Source organism: Rhinatrema bivittatum, chromosome 1 (assembly GCF_901001135.1).
Source record: "Rhinatrema bivittatum chromosome 1, aRhiBiv1.1, whole genome shotgun sequence".
NCBI lineage: Eukaryota > Metazoa > Chordata > Amphibia > Gymnophiona > Rhinatrematidae > Rhinatrema > Rhinatrema bivittatum.
Genome location: NC_042615.1, coordinates 655,080,135 through 655,094,202, shown reverse-complemented (window position 1 = coordinate 655,094,202; position 14,068 = coordinate 655,080,135). Strand labels below are relative to the sequence as shown.

Genomic DNA, 14,068 nt, shown 5'->3' with positions numbered 1-14,068 from the left:
TCTTTGAAAAGCAATCAACAAATTTTGAACTAAAAGGTTATAATTTTTGGCCCTAAAGTTGCCAAGAAAGTCTGTAATCACGTCAGAAAAAGCAGACCAAGAATCCTTTCCTATGGTTTTCATGGCATTGAGGAATTCTCTGTCTTTTATTAGAAGCCTAATTTGCAGGCCATCAAATACGCCAGCTTTCAACTTCTCATGTGAAAGAGCAGGAAATTTGGAAATTCAGCATGTCTTTCTGCGATTTAATTATCTTTTTGCGTATTCAGCATATCTAAATAATGTTACGTTATTGCTATAAGAGTTTATGAGTAGACAACGTTTTGCGGAAAACCCGGACATGACTGGAGGAAACGGATGTGATTTTTTGATTCAACACACTAAAATACATAAAGATCACATGTTATCTTGTAGTCAGCAAAATTGATGTAGACCAGTGATATCCATCAGTCTTATATACAATCATTGGTTCTTTTGCAATTTAAACATTGTTGGTTTAAAACGGTCAATTGAAGCTAAACGCCCATCTTTTCAAAAATTTCTGGGATATAAATGGCGCTGACAAGATTTGAATGCTATACAAATTTTTAAAAAGATCTAAGATATAAGACAAATAATAAGCTTGTTAAATTGCAAAAGCACTCCTGATGATGCCTAGTATGATGGTCTTTTAAAGTAGAGATTTAAAATCACTGAGCACCTGAGTGGGTAATGTAGTGATAAGAATGAAAAAAAACTTGCCATAGAGATACATTTGAAGCACAAAGCCTGTGAGGAAGTAAGTAGAGCCACTAGATAACTGTGGGGTAAAAGGACTGGTCAGGGAGGACAAGAAAATAGCAGAAATTCTAAATGAATTCTTTGCCTCTATCTTTACAGAGGACAATTTCCAGGTCATACCACACGGACACATGTTTTGATGGTAATGACTCTGAGCATCTAGATGGAATCACTGTGAAATTCAAGGACATAAATTGCTGGGACTAGATGGTATATGCCCCAGTGTTCTGAAGGAACTTGCCACATGAAATTGCAGACCTGTTTCTGGTAATTTGCAACCTATCATTTAAAACAGCCATGTAATCAGAAGATTGGAGGGTGGCCAATTTGATGGCATTTTTTTTTTAAAAAGGGCTCCATGGGGGATCCAGGAAACTATAAATCGGTGTGCCCAATATCTGAGTTGGGAAAAATGGTCAAAGTTATACTTAAAAACAAAATTACCGATCACGTAAATAGACATGGATTAATGGAAAAGTCAGCATGGCTTTTGCCTTACCAATTTACTAGATTTTAAGGGTGTAAATAAGCATGCTGATAAAGGTGAGCCAGTTAATACATTTTATACAAAGTAAAGTAATTGCCTATACCTAGGTACTAGGCGATGAACAGTTGACATAGTGTATTTGGATTTCCAAAAGTCATTTGACAAGGGTCCCTCATGAGAGACTCCTCAGGAAACTGGGAAGTCATGAGATCAGAAACACGGTCCTATTGTGATTTGGTAACTGACTAAAAGACAGGAAATAGAGAGTAGAGCTAAATGGTCAGTTTTCCAAACGTAAAAACTCATTAGAAAAATGCCCCAGGGTCTGTATTGGGACCTGTGCTATTAAGCATATTCATAAATGATCTGGAGAAAGGAACAAGTGAGGTGACCAAATTTGCAGAGGACACAAAATTGTTTCATTAAAATGGCAGCAGATTATGAGACACTGCAGAAGGAACTTGTGAAAACTAGGGAGACTAGGCTTCTAAATGGCAGATGCAATTTAATGAGGGGGAAATGCAAAGTATTGCATGTAGGGGAAAAAAACTCCCAACTACAAATACACAATGCAGAGTTCCATATTAGGAGTCACAACTCAGGAAAAGAGCCTCTGAGACCTTGTGGATACCACCTTGAAATCTTCAGATCAGAGTTTGATGGCAGCTGTCAAAACGGTAAACAGAATGTTAGGAATTATTTGGAAAGGAATAGAGAATAAAACTAAGAATATCATAATGTCTTTCTATAGAGCCATGGTGTGACTGCACCCTGAGTATTATGTGCAATTCTGGTCACTTCATCTCAAAAAAGATAAAAAATGGACATAGAGGAGCTACAGAGAAGGGCAATGAAAATGATAAAGAGACTGGAAAAGGCCAAAATGATTAGGGCTCTTTCGCTTGGAAATGAGATAATGGAGAAAAGCAAGTTTGCTTACCATAAACCGGTGTTTTCCATACATAGCAGGAAGAATCAGCCATGCTGTCTGGGGCGCCCCCTGGCAGCTTGAGACGGGAACTTCTCCAAGTATGTGTAGTAGGGATGTGAATCGTGTCCTCGATCGTCTTAACGATCGATTTCGGCTGGGAGGGGGAGGGAATCGTATTGTTGCCGTTTGGGGGGGTAAAATATCATGAAAAATCGTGAAAAATCGTGAAAAATCAAAAAAACGTAAAATCGCAAAACCGGCACATTAAAACCCCCTAAAACCCACCCCCGACCCTTTAAAATAAATCCCCCACCCTCCCGAACCCCCCCCCAAATGACTTAAATAACCTGCGGGTCCAGCGGCGGTCCGGAACGGCAGCGGTCCGGAACGGGCTCCTGCTACTGAATCTTGTTGTCTTCAGCCGGCGCCATTTTCCAAAATGGCGGCGGCCATAGACGAACACGATTGGACGGCAGGAGGTCCTTCCGGACCCCCGCTGGACTTTTGGCAAGTCTTGTGGGGGTCAGGAGGCCCCCCCCAAGCTGGCCAAAAGTTCCTGGAGGTCCAGCGGGGGTCAGGGAGCGATTTCCCGCCGCGAATCGTTTTCGTACGGAAAATGGCGCCGGCCATACGCGTATGGCCGGCGCCATTTTCCGTACGAAAACGATTCGCGGCGGGAAATCGCTCCCTGACCCCCGCTGGACCTCCAGGAACTTTTGGCCAGCTTGGGGGGGGCCTCCTGACCCCCACAAGACTTGCCAAAAGTCCAGCGGGGGTCCGGAAGGACCTCCTGCCGTCCAATCGTGTTCGTCTATGGCCGCCGCCATTTTTCGGCGCCATTTTGGAAAATGGCGCCGGCTGAAGACAACAAGATTCAGTAGCAGGAGCCCGTTCCGGACCGCTGCCGTTCCGGACCGCCGCTGGACCCGCAGGTTATTTAAGTCATTTGGGGGGGGGGGGGTTCGGGGGGGGGGGGGATTTAATTTAAAGGGTCGGGGGTGGGTTTTAGGGGGTTTTAGTGTGCCGGCTCACGATTCTAACGATTTATAACGATAAATCGTTAGAATCTCTATTGTATTGTGTTCCATAACGGTTTAAGACGATATTAAAATTATCGGACGATAATTTTAATCGTCCTAAAACGATTCACATCCCTAATGTGTAGAGCTTTTGCTCCTGCACGGTGCCTTCCCGCGTGACTGCCCTCTCTGCCTCAGTTGATTGCAAAGTGCAGAAAGAACGTAGTGTCAGAAATGGAACAGGAAAAAGATAGACTGTCCAGGGAGGAAGGCGGGAAAGCATGGCTATTTCATCCTATCTACGAAAAACACCATTTACAGTAAGCAAACTTGCTTTTTTTCCCCACAGATAAAAAGGCTGAATTAGCCATGCTGTCTGGGAGTCCCCAGCCCCAGGGATTTGAATCACAGCGGTAAGCGCAGATATGGAATGACAAAGACTCCAAGTGTCCTCGTTTCTGTACGGCTGGCCACCCAGAGAATCCCTAGTATATTGTGGACAGTCTCAAGAATTAGTGGCGTGACGAAATATTTTTTGTCCTATTACTGCATCTGAACTGACTTATTGCTGTAGGCAGTAGTGAAACGTGAAGGCATGGAGCGATGACCAGGTAGCTACTTTGCATACGTCCTGAACCAGTACCTGTCTGAGAAGAACAACTGAAGTCGCTACAGCTCACAACTGATGGGCTTTCACTTTGGATGTCAGGCATTCCGACCTGGCTGCATAGCAGAAGTGAATACATTGAGTTAGCCAGTTTGGAAACCAGCAAACCCAGCGTGCTCGGGTTAAACAAGAGGAAGAGCTGAGTGCGCCTGTGAGGGGCGTGGGTCCTTTGTTTATAGTAGGCTAACACCATTTTGCAATCCAGCATATCCAACAGAGCTTCCTGTCTGGAAATATGTTGCTTAGGGAAAAAGTTGGTAGAGTTATGGTCTGAGTCAAGTGAAAAGCGGAGACCACCTTCGGAAGGAAGGACGAGCGAGTCCACAAGGTTACTTTGTCATGGTAGAATTGTAGATAAGGAGCATAGTGCACCAAAGCCTGTGGTTCACCTACTCGTCATGCTGAGGTTATTGCTACTAGGAATAGTACTTTCCATGTGAGGTATTTCAACGAGGATGTCTGCATAGATTCAAACGGAGGGAGCATCAAGGTTTCCAGGACTATATTTAGGTCCCAAGGCATGGCATGTTGTAGCCTTGGGGGATGTAGTCGCAAAGCTCCCCTCGTGAAGCAAGATACTAAAGGATGTGTGGAGATAGAGGCACCCTACGTCAGCGGGTGGTATGCCACTATAGCACTGAGATGCATACGGATGGAGGAAATTGCAAGACCAGATTTGAAGGACAAGTGCAAGTAATGGAACAGTTGCTCCGGCAAAGATTGGAAAGGGTCAAGGGACACCGATGAGCACCAGTGGCGATACTTGTGCCACTTGGCCACATAAATTTTCCTCATGGAGGGTCTCCGGGATGGGAAGGTGGCTCAGTACCTCCCTTTCAATCTTCACACCGTCAGATGTAGGGAGTCGTGCATGGGATGCATCAAAGTCTCTCTCTCCTGTGTTAGAAGACGTTTCTCTGCTTGGAGGAGGACCGGCAATTGCACGGATAGGTGGATTAGGTAGGCATACCATGGTTGCCTGGGCCATGCCAGGGTGATTAGGATGAGGTCCACCTCATCTGCAATGCACTTCTGAATTACTCGGCTGATGAGGGGTATCGGAGGGAAAGTGTAGAGCAAGTGTCCTGACCACGACAGAAGGAAGGCATCCTGGGCTATTCATCGGTCGCTTGGATAAATGGAACAAAACTCCAGTACCTTCACGTTGTTTTCGGTCACAAAGAGATCAACCCGAGGAGTTAAGTCAGCGGTGGAATAAAAATGATGCCACCTCTGAGCTCAGCTCCCACTCATGGGGATGAAATATCCTGCTGAGTCTGTCGGCCTCTGTTTTTTTACTCCTGGTAGGTAGGTGGCTTGCAACTGGAGTGTGCAATCGCCCATTCTAACAGACATATCGATTCCCTGCAGAGAATCCTGTAACCGGACCCACCTTCCTTGATTACGTAAAACATGGTTTCTTGGTTGTCCAGAGCTTTATTGTGCGTTGAGTGAAAAAGAATTTTCTCCGATTAGTCTTAAATGTGCTACTTGCTAACTTCATGTAATACCCCCTAGTCCTTCTATTATTCGAAAGTGAAAATAACCGAGTCACATCTACTCGTTCAAGACCTCTCATGATCTTAAAGACCTCTATCATATCCCCCCCTCAGCCGTCTCTTCTCCAAGCTGAACAGCCCTAACCTCTTCAGCCTTTCCTCATAGGGAAGCTGTTCCATCCCCTTTATCATTTTGGTTGCCCTTCTATGTACCTTCTCCATCGCAACTATATCTTTTTTGAGATGCGGCGACCAGAATTGTACACAGTATTCAAGGTGTGGTCTCACCATGGAGTGATATAGAGTCATTATGACATTTTCTGTTCTATTAACCATTCCCTTCCTAATAATTCCTAACATTCTACTTGCTTTTTTGACTGCTGCAGCACACTGAGCCGACGATTTTAAAGTATTTTCCACTATGATGCCTAGATCTTTTTCCTGGGTGATAGCTCCTAATATGGAACCTAACATCATGTAACTACAGCAATGGTTATTTTTCCCTATATGCAACACCTTGCACTTGTCCACATTAAATTTCATCTGCCATTTGGATGCCCAATCTTCAAGTCTTGCAAGGTCCTCCTGCAATGTATCACAGTCTGCTTGTGATTTAACTACTCTGAATAATTTTGTATCATCCGCAAATTTGATAACCTCACTCGTCGTATTCCTTTTCAGATCATATATATATATATATATATATATATATATATATATATATATATATATATATATTGAAAAGCACCGGTCCAAGTACAGATCCTTGAGGCACTCCACTGTTTACCCTTTTCCACTGAGAAAATTGACCATTTAATCCTACAAATTATAGGCAGTATTTTTTCACTTAGTACATAGTCAAGCTATAGAATCTGTTGCCAGAGGACATAGTCAAAGCAACTAATGTAATGGGGTTCAAAAGAAGTTTGGACAAGTTCCTGAAGGACAAGTGAATAACCATTTATTAGCCATGTAGCCTTGGAAAAGCCAGTGCTTATCCCTGGGAGTGAGATACAGGAAGTAGATCAACTATTGGGGATCTGCTGGGCCCTTGTGACTTGGACTGGTCACTCGTCTGAGATAGAATGCTGAGCTCAATAGACCTTGATCTGACCCAACATGACACTTATGTCATTATGTCACTTCACCCAGGTCTTCCCAAACAGGCTGATCCAGTCCTAGCTTTGCCCCACTGCATGCATGGAGTGCAAAAGACTCTACATTTACTGGAAATAAAATCAGTTTATTCCACACCAATTCCATTCTGATGAATGGAAATTCTAAATTCCTCCACGTACTCTTGTCTCCTGTGCCCCCCCCCCCCCAATAGTTTTGAAGGGGGGAATTAGGAAGGGAGGGGGCAGAGCACATTGTAAGCTTTTTCTTTTATAAATAAGTTAAACACTCGCCACCCCACCTAGTACAGCCCTCAACTCTCCTCCACACCACATTCTATCCCACCCAGGAGCAGTCTTCCCCCTCTCCTCTCCAGATCACTCTTTTCTCCACTGTGAGCTCCCACTGCCTTCTTCTCACTCCCTCATTCTCCTCCTCTCCCCCTGCTCAGGACCCAAAAATGCTTCTGCCAACTTTCCTGGGCCCTCCAATAGTGAAAATATACCCATCCCATGAGGCGAGTGTATTTTCAAAACTCTGATAATAGTTTGCTCTCTGGGTCAAGAAATTGGACTTGATATGGAGTAAGAAATGTTTTTCATGAAAGGCCTGGTTGACCAAGGCTTTTTCCCCCATTTTCTGTTTATGTGAAACAGCTTAGTAAAACAGGCCCTAAATGTGAAGTGTTTGTTATTTGGATTATTTTGCTACTTTTGGAAACATTTTTGAAATCCTTGTGGTTTCTTTGGTTTATTTTTACCAAATGTGCTATTCTTTCTGCTTCATCAGCTAAGAGGTTCTCCTTTGCACATAAAGGGGTAGATTTTTAAAGTAGCGTGTGCATGTTATAAAATCCAGGGGCCGTGCACATGTGCGTGCAGCGAGTGCAAAGGGAGTGAATTATGCAATCTCCGCGTGGTGACACATCCCAGCCTTCCCCAGTTCCCTTCTCTCTACCCTAACCTCCCTTCCCCTCTCCTCCCCAACCCCTAAACCCTACTTTTTTCCTTTTGTCTTCGAACTTACTTCAGGGCCTGCCCCCTGGCCCGCCCCAAAAACACCCCAGGCCCGCCCCTTCAACACGTAACATGGCTTACACACGTGGCTGGGCCCCTTTGAAAACGCGTGCTGCGCGCACAAGGCCTAACCACACTCATAACCCCCATTTTTAACGTGCGCAAGTTTTTGAAAATCTACCCTAATATTTAACACACTCCAATTTTTGCCAAGTGTTTATTTAGATGCCTCTAAGTGATATTTTTTGTTTGGTTACAGTTGTTTGTTTTGGGGTTTGTTTTCTTTTTATATACAACAGTATAGTTTAGTGCTCTTACTTGATCAGATGGTACTAATTAAGCTGGAATTGCTCAAACTACTGTGACATGGAAGTCTTAAAATGTTCTTTGCACATGAATATAATGGCCCATGACATCTCAGCTTTGATCTGCCCAAGCGGGCAGGACTGAACTAGATACTAGCCCATTAATTGTTTAATTCTAAATCAAATTATAAGTAGCAAGACATTGCAACCAGAACTAAAGCAGCTAACTTTCTAGATCATCTGTAATCTGCAGCTACGTGTAGGTCCAGTAAAACAAAAAAAAAACCCACACCCCTTCAGAGTATTCATGCTCCCTGTGCCATGTCCTCAACCTACCAGAAAAGTTATTGGGGGAGAAAGGCAACAGACACAGATATAGCAATCTCATAACACTTATTTGAAAAGTAAGCTTAGATTAGAAAAATCAAATTATTTTACTAACAATTTTATATTTTTCAAGAAGGGTGGTCACACAAATGACAGCACTAAGTATTCCTGTGAAAAAAAAAAAAGTTTATATCTATTCTTTCCCAAACTTCATGAGCTTTCCAGTACTTACGTTGCTGAAAATAATTGTGGGCTCCATTACAAAATCACAGGCCAATACAGTAAGCTGGGCATTGAAGAACTAAGAAGTAAGATTGCGATTGGTCAAGCTAACCTATTTTGTTGAATCATGCTGACGTTGTATGTAGAACCAATATGTATACGGTATATATGTTTCACTATATGCAATGAATTTGGGAACGCCCACTGAGAGTCTGTTCAAAGTGTGGCCTTCTCCATGTAATATTACATGTAAAATACATTGGCAGCATTGTACTGGAACAAGTTTAGCCTTGTCTAATTTTTGTGGTAAGAATAAGAGGGGAAAGATAAAATCTCTCTCCATATCACCACATAGATGGATAAGAATAACCTTATCCAGATAAGAGGTGGCAAGTCCAGACTTTTTTCTTTTAAAATTTGTCCACTTTAGAGGGTTTTAAGCAGTGCTGGAAGCTTAACGTCATCTCTGACCCTGGAGTTAAATTTCCAGCATTAAGAGCGAGCACATTTGGCCAGCGCACCTCTTTGCATTGGGGAGTAGTGCTTAATGCTCTCATTTGTATAGGATTTCCATGTGAAGGAGCACAATTTATGATTGTAAAACTCCCTGCTGCATCAGCAATAAAGTTTACCCTCAAAAAATTAGCATTCAAATGCTGGTAAAGCTGTGTATTAATGTCTGAACACACCTTTCTGCATCAACCTGTCAGTTACTAAGGTCTGGCCAAGGTGGGCTCTAGGGCAAATGGCATCCTGGGTGAAAAGTGCACTCTCCCCCCTACACACTCATCACAAAGTATTCCCTTGTAGTCTAGTGCCCCCCAACCTTCCCCCTTAGCAAAAGAAGATTCCCTTGAAGTCTAGTGGAGGCCCAGAGCACACCCTAGCTCCAGGCCAGTCAATGCAATTTTCCAAAATGACATTGATCAGCCTTATTTTTTGATGGGAAAATGGCATTAACCAACCCAGAATTATAGGGTGCTCCGGGCCACCTCTAGACTACAGGTGAGTCTTCTTTTAGATAAGGAAGGATCAGAGAGGCAGGAGGGGATTCACCACGGACACACCAGGACTCTCTTTGGTCACAGTCATGCCGGGTTTCTCTTATCCTGGTACTCTCCAACCATGGTGGGATGGGTGATGCAGACAGTGCCCTGAGCACCCCCCAGTTCATGGTTTCCCTTGTCATCATCGCCCAGCTTACCCTATCCAAACACCAGCTACGGGCCTGGCAATAGTAATAAATAACTTTCTGGGGAAAAATGAAGCAAAAGTGAATCAACATTATTTAGGAAAAAGGTTCAAGAAAAGTTTAAAAAAAACCCACCACAAATTGAATAACATTTCAAAATACAGCATATTTTCATGTTATTAGAACTTAAACATTAGGAGAACCAAAGGATGTTCTCAAATAGCAAGTTCTGCATTGCGCTAATATTTTCAGTATTCACATTTAGTGATCCTTTTGCTCCTCTATACCAAGTGCACAGAAAGCAAAGTTTATAAATATTGATAAGAACAGTATTAGACTTCAGGCTCAGAATAATTTTATTTGAATTTTAAACAGAATATAAATGTTTTAAATAAATAATTTCTCCAAGATCCCACTATTGGTCTTCTGGGTCAGGAAGGGCTAGAAGTGCTGTGGAATCAGTGATCAGAGCATCCAGGGTTGGCAGGGAAGGGGACAGGGAGCGGGAAATAATACCAGTTACCTCCCACGAATGGGATTCAACATACATGTGTACTAGATTCTAAAGTAACTGCAGTTTGCAAATCCCTACCAAGGGCTGTCATTGTAATTCTAGGATTATGGGAGGGAGAGGGGTGGAGGCAGCCTAATTTGTGGAAAATAATCATGGCAGTGCACCCATGGTGACTAAGTTTTGGACCTCTCCTGCCCATCATAAATGTCTGTCATAACTGATCTACTAGGTCAAGTGTAAGGGGAAAGTGATCTGCCACACCACAAAAAAAATTGTTTTAAATAAAGTGTTTTTAAGGATAATCTGAACATGGTCCTAACCCATTCATATAATATACGAGTTATTCAGTGCTGAGAGACAATGGACAACATATTTTAAAAAAAATATATATAAGGGTTACATATCTTGTCCTCCCTAAGGATTTCAAACCTGTGGTGGGAATAACACTAACACTTTACAACTGGTAACTTATGGAAGTGATTCAATTTTAGAGTCAAAGAACATGATTTGTTTTTTGGGGGGTTTTTAATTTCAAGAAAGTTTTGGCTACCTGCTAACCACATGCTGATTTATAGAAAGAAGATACATAGGCTCAAAAGAAGGTTAAAACAGAAATAAGAAATGCACACAAAGCAGAAAAATATTTTCCTGTTAAGAATATTTCACACTTTATAACAGAAGTCTACATTCACCTTAAAAAAAAACCAAAACTATTTTAACAGAACATTAACTTGGCTGTAATGCTGCTTTATACTCATTTTTGTAAACTCAAGAAATATTATTCTAGGAATCTCCCATTGTAAAGCTGCACTGTATTAAAATATAATTTAATTTAACATGTGAAGGAAAGAAGTTACTTACAGATTGTGTCCTTTAAACTTATAAAAGGCGCACACTTTTTAAAGAAAACGCTGATAAGACACAAAATGTTCATTTTGTATGTTATTTCTATGACCACCTCTCTCGTGTCCGGTTTGGTTTACAACCAGTATTTTCTTTATATGAAAATGAGCAAAATACCTGTAGCTATTTCGGATCAGCACCTACACCACCGAGGTACCTGTCAAGTGTGTTAATTAAACCGGGCAGCTCCTAATCATTACACCGTTACTGTTGACAAAATTACCCTATCAGCATATGTAGCAGGTATATGCCAAAGCTTCACGACAACTTGTAACTTCTTAAAATCACTTGGGCCCTCGACTATCCTGACTGTTGCCGTTTGCCTTGTAAGTTCTGGTTGCACAAGGGACAATCCACAACAGAGAGAACGTTGCTTTGTGACCAGCACTGTCTTGCTTTTCTGCCTTTCACTATTATTGGCAGTGATGTCGCCACGGAGGGGGAAAGGGTGGTAAGTCGCCCACATCCCCCCCCCAAAAAATTTGGTCGCCACCCCAGCCAGTACCTCGTTGTACTCCACCGCGGCGCTGGCTTACCGCGGTTACCACCCCCACCGCCGCCTCCTTCTCCTCCTCCTCCACGCTGACGCGCCGGCAACGGCCACTGCAAGCGCGAACGAGCGGCGGTAACAGCAGCTATGCTAATGAGTAGACCGCAATCTCTCTTCCGCCGCTGCGTCAGTGACGGGCGACCACGACGCAATCGCACGCAGCACGTCGCGAAACGTCTCTTCCTCGGAAGCCGTGATGCTATGCCACAGGACTGCCCACAGCCTGCGCGATTGGGCTAACCGTCTGGCAGACGTAGAGACGGCATCATGGCGGGCAAGCGTGTAAGAACTGAAAGTCATGCAAAGCGTTTGGCTTCGAATTGGGGGCAGGGAGGCTTGCAGAGAGGCTTGTCCCGCTTATATTTATTACCATTTTTAAATTTTTTTTTTTACCCTTTTCATCTTTCTGTATATTTACTTTGGCAACACATGTAAAATTGTCATGCCAATAAAGTTATCTTAATCTAGCCCGTGGACTGTTTCTGATAGGATTGGGTGATTCTTGTGGTGAACAGTGATCGCTCGTCAGTGACGTGAGGCATACGTTTGGGTACTGGGGTGTGAGGGGAATTAACAGGGCCAGTGCAAGGGTATTAGGCACCCTAGGCGAACTCCCCCCCCCCCCCCCCCCCCCCCCCCAGCCCAGGCCTCATTCATTCAGTCTGGCCCCCCTCTCTTACAGACACTTAGGTTCCTTGTCTCATTCACACAGGTACCCTTACACAGGCTCTCTCCCAAACACCATTGTTCTCTCGTACACACACAGTCCCTCTCACTCACTCTCACACACACAAACAGGTGCCACTAGTGGCCCACCAAGACTCGGCTTCTCTGTACTGCGAACAGGATGGGAGCTGCTTGCGGCCTGCCAAGTGTCTATATTTCTCAGCCGTGAGCAAGATGGGTGCTGCTTGCAGCCCGTCGAGTCTCTACTCTCAGCCGCAAGCAGGAAAGGCCCCTCTCCGCCGTGAGTGGGATGGGGTTCACTCGCAGCCCCATATGGCTGAGCTTTGCCGCTGCTTAGTACACCTATTGGGACGTGCCTGCACTAGGAATTAATCATACTCGCTCTAAAGATGCTATGGCAGAGGACAGGGGAGGAGCAGTAGGGTAGTTCTTGAGTGCTCTGGGACTTCCGACATCAAGAAAAAGCAAGAGACTAGCGGTCTTGGGCAGCAGTCTGCAAAACATTTTTGGATGAGGAGGATGCACTGGCAAATCAGCTCCTGCCCCAGCTCTCACTACCAGTTGCTTACTCTGGTCCTGATATACTAAAGCATGCATTAAAACAGTGTGCTGAAATTTAGCACACGGATTATTAACATGCACTAAAATATTTGTAACTCTTGATGCAATAACATAATATTCAGGCTCAGATTTGGGTACATACAACTTCCTAGGGCAACAAATAACCAGGCCAAAGATGACAGTGTTCCCACTTTCTTTAGGGCAGTTTCAAAGGGGTGCTAGGATGGCAAAATTGGGAGCTAAAATTATAAATCCAGCCCTGATAATGTTATTCTAATGCTGGTGTAGGCAATTTTATGGAGTGCCACAAACATCTCTGGTTTTCAGGATATATATGAGTATACTTACATAAAGTGGAGGCAGAGTATGCAAATATATCTAATACATATTCATTGTGGATATCCTGAAAACCTGCTAATGGCTCACATTTCCAATCATCCTAATTATCACCACTCATACAAAGGAATCTCAGACACCCATCTTAATATCAGCCCTCCACTGGTACACACAGGCTCAACTACTGTGCTGTCACTATAATGTTAGTGCCTGCCTTAATCCTGCTGCATTTTAGACTTATTTAGGTTTTACTGTCCAAACAATCCTTACAATATTCACATCTTGCCACAAACCTTCTCCAATAACTACACATACTGACCTCTTATTCACAGTATGTTGCCACCTCCTGTTCTTTACACATTTCATTACATCTGCTCACTTAACCACACATTGTCCTCTTTTCACAAGTGAGGAAGAGGAGGACCAACATAAGCCATCACTCCTGGCTGCTCCAACACTACAAGCAACTGCTGCCAGCTTCTTAGCAGTCCCCACCTCCCATGCCAGACCCGGGCTGATGTAGGAGCCAAGTTCCACCCCCCAAGTGGTGCCTCCACTTTTTGTTTCCCCTGCCTACCATAGCGCTACCTTCCTGTGTCATCGTCCCCCCCCCCCCCCCCCCCCCCCCCCCCCCCCCCCCCGAAACCTAAGAATACAGATCTTGCTGGTTCTGCCCTCCCCTCTAGGCAGATCCAACATCCTAAGCTCCTGTGGCTCCCTCTGTGCCTGGAGTAGCTGCTTTTAGTGGCCCAGGCAGCTCGAGGGGTGACTATAGCCAGCCTGCATGCGGCTATCTCAGGCATACAGGTGGATATTAGGGTCTGATTGTGCTGGTCTTGGAGCTGGTTGACGATCACCAGCTGCTCATGGTAGTGCTGGAGCTAATGGCTAGGCACCTGCAACTAGTGCAACCAGAGCCCTAAGCTCAGCAGGACCTGTTTTCCTGAGGCTCCTGG

The 14,068-nt window shown here is 44.0% G+C and overlaps 1 protein-coding gene across 2 annotated transcripts in view; it reads right to left on the bottom strand.

Moving 5' to 3' along the window:
* The window catches only part of FAM172A (family with sequence similarity 172 member A), a 907,909-nt gene extending 896,158 nt beyond the window's left edge, over window positions 1–11,751 (bottom strand). The window contains exon 1 of one of the 2 annotated variants that reach the window (XM_029573259.1): window positions 11,515–11,751. The gene's annotated coding sequence lies outside the window, so the exon portion shown is untranslated. Of the gene's footprint in view, window positions 1–11,483 lie in introns of both variants that reach the window. The other variant, XM_029573251.1, reaches the window with a different exon arrangement.
* Window positions 11,752–14,068: the final 2,317 nt, after the last annotated feature.